Consider the following 6,490-nt stretch of genomic DNA (forward strand, 5'->3'; position numbering starts at 1 on the left):
CAGTGTTGATCAGTGTGATCATACTATGGATTGTGTAATTGTATTACTCAGTTGTTGAGTGTATTGTATAGGTTATGTCTCAATGTTCTGTTGTTGTTAACCTTTTGGAGATATAGCGAGTGGTATCCTTTTGAATGGTCAAATGCGACGTAAGAACTGGGATGTGAATGTACGAAACATGGTTCCTGTTGGTTATGTTAATTGGGATTGACTGATGGTACTGTTAATTGGGAGCTGGAGAGTCAGGTGAAGTACTCTTATGCGAGCTGGTTACTTGAGGTATGTTTTCGAGGACGAAAACTCTTCTAGTGGGGGAGAGTTGTAACATCCCGAAAATTTTATTTAATTAATTTAATTAAGTTTTAAATTAATTACGCGGAATTAGCATTTTATTGAAATTAATTGGAAATAATAAAATGTTAGTTGTTGGGCCATTGGTGGAGTTAGTAATGTGGGGGTGTTAATATGAAGGAACCCATTACTAAATTATGTTATGTTTTCATAAAATAAGAAAATAAGAAGAATTTGAAAAATAGAGGAGAAAAACCTAACATGGAGAGATGGAGAAGTCATGGACAAGAGCATTTTCGTATTCATGGTGCAGCCTTCACAAAATGGGTCATAACTCTCGGCTCGTAACTCCAAATCAGGTAATTCTCGAAGATTCGGATTCTACACGAAATTTCCTTCGATTTGATATATTAATTCGTGTCAGGGAGGTTCTCGATGAGGGATATAAGCGAGTTTGAAGATGAGAGATTCTTGCTGAATTTGAGGAAAAAGGGCTTACGGGTTTGATGAAGAAGAAGGGAAAAAGTCCAGATTCTTGGCTAAGGTAAGGGGGGACTCTTCCGGTTAATTTCTATTATGTGATTATGGGTAATGAGATGGATTAACGTATGATTCGATTCGATTTGGTATATTGGGATTTGATATTGTTAGGTATGTGATGATTTGGGATAATTGATGAATTGGTATAGATTGTTGGTTATTGATGTGTTGTTTTGATGTATAATGATGTGTGATGAGAAATTCGATGATTATATGCTTGTGTGCGATGTATGGAATCGTTTTTGGGTGAAAAGGATGTGAAATCGCAGAGTCTGAATGTAGACCCGTAATTCTGCAAAATCGCCAGGTCGCGCCGCGAACCACTGTTTGCGCCGCGAACCGTTGGGCAGAAAACCAGGAAGTTGTGATACGCTCAGGTCGCGCCGCGTCCATATGTTGGCGCCGCGAAGGCGTAAGTTTTTCTCGTTTCGCGCCGCGAACCCGGTTGGCGCCGCGTGCTGTAGCGATAATTATTTTCTTTGAAAAATGTAAAAATGTGTAACTTTCAAACCGTAAGTCCGTTTTAGATGCCGTTTTGGACGTTGTTCCTTAAATTGAATGTTCTACCATATAAAATAAATATAACAACAATAACTTGATTTTCTTTTGAAAAGTATCGTTTTCTCCAAATGTGGTTTATTCTTGTTTTGTATGGTTGATGAGGTGCAATGGTTTGTTGTTTGCATAATTGAATAGGTGTAATGATGGGTGTTGTTATAATGTGATTGCTTCTGCTTGTTATGCAAAATGGATGTTGTTCATGGTAAATATGGTTATCATGTGTCTTGATGAATGATGATGTAAATGCTCTGTTGTTGTTGGGTTGATTTGTTGTACTTGGTACACGATTGTGAGGGGTGTTATTGTTGTTGCACTGTGTGGTGAATGTTTTATCTGTTATGATGTCGTGGTTGTAAATGGTAATTGATATACACATATTGTTGATGTAAAATATGTATTTATTTATGGTTGAGAAATAGCATAACTGTGTGTGGCTATTGATTATCGTGGTAGTTGATGATTATGACATTTGGTTGTTTAATGTTGATGGTGAGCATGTTATGGTTGATACATGCATTTCATAATCATGTTGTGGGCTGTATCCTTTATGGTGGTGGGACAGCGGTAGCTAATTCCCATTGTGTGGAATTGGTGAGAGAAGTAGCCGAATCTTTATGGTGGTGGATCGGTGAGATGGGTTATCCCATGTTTGGTACCACATGCATATAGTTGCATTTGCATTAGGTTGTTGTGTATAATTATAACATGAATGGAAGATTGTCCAATGTTATAATATTTGATGACGGTGTAATTGTTATGGTGTTGTCTTTTGGTAATGTATTCTTTTATTGTGTGAATTGATGAATAGTAGATGTGAATCTGAATATATGACAAATTGGGTGAATGATATATTATGATGTTTTGTTGCTTATGAATGCATAACATTGATTAATTGAGAATGAGACTCACCCTTACTTTGATGATTTCAGATTGGCGAGTAGCGGCTTTTGGCTCTGGTGAGGATAGCTCATAGGCCAGTTTGTTTAAGTATGGTGTCGGTGTCATGCTCTGATATTGTAACACTGGGGGAACGCTAGTTTAGAGTTGATGATGATACTCTGTTTTGTTGTTATTGGAGTAATTTTGTGAGATATTGCATAGATGATGTTATGCTTATCTGTTGATTATTGTTCCGCTGTATAGAAACATGATTCTGTTAAATGGATGATTTTCCCCTAAGTGAAGCATGACAATTGATTTATGAAAATTTGTTATAATTGAATTGTGGCACCCTTGTTTTCATGTTTTACTCTGAATTGTTTTATTAATTTCCGCGGGGTTTAGAAGGGTGTTACAACTGTCACAGATTATTCATCACCATAATTTTTCGCATCTATTTCAAGATCAACATTTTTTAGATATCTAAAGGAAGAAAACAAGAGAAGTAAAACATAAAAAAAATTAACTTTGATTTTTTAAACTTTCTAGTTCAACAAAACTAGTCCCAATTCTACAAATGTTTCGGTTTTTTGCGGTTAAAAAGATTTTATTCCAATTTTGTAGACTTAGAGGTTTGTTCATTCAAACCGAACTAGATTAGACTACGATTCAAGGTTGAACCGATTCAACCAGCCGATTTAATTTGATTTTTAATATATATATATATATATATATATATATATATATATATATATATATAGTTTGTTTAGATATTTATTATAAACAAAAAATTAACTATTTCAAAGAAAAAGTGTTAAATTATTTAAGCTCTAATGCAAATTTGATTTATTAATTTATCCAGCTCACGAAATTAATCTCCTTAATTTAAATTCAAACAATGTTTATCTTTTTTTCTTCATTTCAGGCACTAAAAAACCAACACATTATCATTATTTGAACATTTTTTTTTGGAAAAAGAGATATGCACCGACAGTGTAAAATATTTTACACTGTCAACCAATGACGATCATGAATCAGGACAAGTCAGACTGAAAATTTTAAAAAAATTGTATAACATGGCAGAACGTTATATTCTAATTGGATGACAGTATAAAACTTTTTTACACTGTCAGTGCATAACCATTAAACTCTATTTTTTTGTCGATGATGTTACACAACTGTTACAATATTATGATTTGTCACGTTAATGACATGTCATTTAAAAATAATTAAATTTTAAGTGAAAAAGTATTAGAAGAGATCAGTGCATCACATAAAAAGTTTTCAATGAGTGAAGTCAAATAAAAATAATTTGATAAAGGTATAAAATAATTATAGTAATTAATACCTCAATTAGCTTGTTCCAAACTTCATCTTCAGCGATCCACATATTTGTCGTTGAATCCCATCCAAATCCACTCAGGCCATTCTTGAAAAGGTCGTAACAAGAATTGAACTTTGTTTTGATGTGTTTCATATGATCTTTTATCTTTTCTTTGGAAATTGGTTTATCCGAAAAATGATTCTTCAATTCGTTAAGAACGCTATCCATAGCGCTTGTTGTCATACTATTACCATTTTTATTTCTCAATGTTTGGTGATGCAAATATGCATCAAGAAAAAATTCATCCATAGTAGTTGTCCAATTGCATGTTCTAGACTTTTAAGTTTCCTCGGTCTCTTTAAATTTGCTTTCATGTCTATTATAAAAAAAATATAATGAAAAATACTACAATTTGTGCACAAATTTAAATGTAACGATTCAAAACACTAAGGCTCTGTTTGGCATGCCACTTTTTGAGCTTATGTCTTATAGCTTATAGCTTATAAGCTCATATAACAATAAAAGACTTGTTTGGTAACGGTATTTTCATTACGAGCTTATAGCTTATTTTACTAGCTTATAGCTTATTTTTCAGACTTTATTTCAAATAGCGTTTTAGCTTATAGCTTATAACTTATCATTTTTTCTTTCATTTTTACCCTTATTATTTTAACTAAAATCCACTTTTACCCTATATAATTTATTTTAATTTAAAATAAAATAATTATATATTAAATGTCATTTATGTCATTTTAATTAACTAGCTAGTTGAACCGCTAATTTTACCAAACACTTCAATCAGCTTATCAGCTATAAGTCATCGGTCATCAGCTATAAGCTATAAGCTATCAGTCATCAGCCATCAGCCATAAGCTATCAGCTATCAACTAGCTTATCAATCAACCACTATTTTTACCAAACAGTGCCTAATAGTCAATAAAAAAATTTCAAATAAAAAATTTAATCCAAAAATTACAAATTCAAATCTAAATAACATTATTCAAAACATCATTCATAAGAGTAACAATTATTTAAGAATAATTTTAGTAATCTAGCCACATAGAACCGGCAACATTATCTCTAATTGGTTCTCCGCTAATCGTATCGTCATTTTCTTCTCTTTGATTTTGATGACCCTCTTGAAAATCTCTTTCATTTGTAAGTTCATCTTGCACTTTATCTATTAGAGTTTGATTGAGGTCTTCACCCATCAAATAATTATGTAAAATGCAACAAGCAATGATGATTTTATTTTGAGTTTTAATACCGAATGTAGGCTCTGCTGAAGTTTGTAGAATTGAAAATCTTTTCTTGAACACTCCAAATGCACATTCAATCGACATTCATAATGAGGAATGTCGATGGTTAAGTAACTCACGAGGGCTTCGAGGTGGATTTCTTGAATATTCTTGTAAGTGGTAACGCTCTCCCCTATATGGTGTGATGAGACATGCTTTTAAAGGAAATCCCGCATCACCCAAATAATATTTTCCTAAAAAAATATGAGTTTATTAGTTCAACTAATCTAAATTCTTATACAAATATTTTATATTAATTTTTTTATTACCTTGTGGAACTTTAAGAGGGTGTATACGTGTTAACACACTTTTAATTATTCTTGAGTCAGATGTTGTTCCTTCCCATCCAACCAAGACATACGTAAAATTCAAGTCAAATGAGCATGCAGCCAATATATTCTGTGTTGGATAATCTTTTCTACCGTGATATCTAGGTGCCAGTTCTATTGGAACTTTAACATGCACATGTGTACAATCAATTGCTCCAATACAGTCCTGGCATTCATTTTATATATTAAAAGTGTGTAACAAAACCGATTAATATTAGTATAAGACATAATTTTTGTTTACCTTAAAATACGGATAGAATCCATGGCTATTAAGTATATGCGGAGGCACTTGTGTTCCATCAGGTTGTTTTAAAAATGTTTCCTCCACCTCTAACAAAGCATTTAAAACTCTATGAAAATGATGACTAACAGTTTCACCAGAGTGTCTAAAAAAGAAGGACATTACACGGTTTCTGACATTATGTCCTACAGTGTGAAGAAATTTTGCTACTTGTTCCTTGATAGTCGCTCTTCGTGTATGTGTTAGTTCACCTTAATCTTGCAATAAGGTGCACAGGTTTAAGAAAGCTTTGGGACCCATACGAATGATATCATAACATCTTTCACTTCCTACAATAAGTTTCATCAACTCATTTCTAACTTTCTCTCTTTGCTCGGTGATTCTAGAAGGTATTTGAGATTTTCTACGCTTATTTTTTTAGCAAACATATTAGAACAATGATGATAGATAATTGAAGAATCATCATTTGAACTAATTTCATATACTTGATTTGTATGTCTTCATTAGTCATCTATAAAAAATTAAATAATAGAATTAAGTTTATATAGATTCATATACAATTAAATAAATAAAAATTTATGACAAATCAAACACATTATATCAAAATCAAAACAAATCAATTAAGAATTTGTATAGAAAATCAAACACGTAATTTCAAATCCCAACCAATTAAAATTTTGTATAGTAAATCAATCACATAATTTCAAATCCAAATCAATTAAATTTTCTTTTATAAAAAATTAACAATTTACATTACTATTAATTTACATACCACAAACGGATTATAAGAACACACAATTTTCCAGCTAATAGCTTCTAAAATATTGTGAATATTAATACTAATGATAGTGAAGATCAAGAAAAAAATAACAATAATTTTTTTCGAATAAATTCATTCCATTTGTATAATAGCTCCTAGAACATAGTGAATACTAATACTACACTACAAAAAAACTCATCTCCAGCGACATAATTAGCGACGTGGACAACACGTGGCTTAAAAATGCTAGTTGCGACGTGAGTCTAA

The sequence above is a fragment of the Vicia villosa genome, linkage group LG6 (assembly GCF_029867415.1).
Source record: "Vicia villosa cultivar HV-30 ecotype Madison, WI linkage group LG6, Vvil1.0, whole genome shotgun sequence".
NCBI classification, from domain to species: Eukaryota; Viridiplantae; Streptophyta; class Magnoliopsida; order Fabales; family Fabaceae; genus Vicia; species Vicia villosa.